Source organism: Agrilus planipennis, unplaced genomic scaffold, assembly GCF_000699045.2.
Source record: "Agrilus planipennis isolate EAB-ADULT unplaced genomic scaffold, Apla_2.0 scaffold9, whole genome shotgun sequence".
NCBI classification, from domain to species: Eukaryota; Metazoa; Arthropoda; class Insecta; order Coleoptera; family Buprestidae; genus Agrilus; species Agrilus planipennis.
In genome coordinates, this window is record NW_020442467.1 from 1963 (window position 1) to 2702 (window position 740).

Here is a 740-nt window from a genome sequence, read left to right on the forward strand (position 1 = left end):
GATCCGCATCTGGCAGTTTCGACAGAATACAGACCACTTCGAATTATTTTATTCTATTTTTTTTTTTTAGTCTTGAAATCGATTTTTGTTTTTCTAAAAATTAACTTCATTTGAAGAGATATTCCTTTCTATTTCTTCTCGGACCTTAGATGAAACTTCTCTTTACTTGGCGACTTATCAAGAAGATAAGTTTACACCCAAAAGATCTGATAAATAATGCAATCAATTTTAGCACTTTACGAAGTTCAATGTGCACTTTAAAATTTAAATGGGACTGCCTTCCCAATCATGACTGTCTGACCATCGTTTGAAGCGTGACGGCTTCGAGACAGTTTAAAAGTTATAGAACAGGAGATTTCAAAGATGATATTGTTATTAAAATAAAGAGGTTTTGTTTATAGTAATCATTTATTTAACTGAAATTGAATATATCAACTTACACATTACGACTAGATGCTACTGTAAAAAGCGAAATTTCGCGAATTAAAAAACTACTAAGAAATGTTAATAAACCTTTAGCTCAAGTATGTCGTCGGTTACATGAAATCAGTTTAGTTGAAGATAACATAGCATGGTATGGATCTTTTGGCTGGATCGGGAATGGATCTGTTGAATGGGTTCAGCATGGATCTTTGAAACGGATCCGTCATGGATTTTAGAAACGGATTCGTCATAGATCTTAGAAACAGATCCGACATGGACTTTTCAAACGGATCCTATGTTGATCATATATGGCGTGA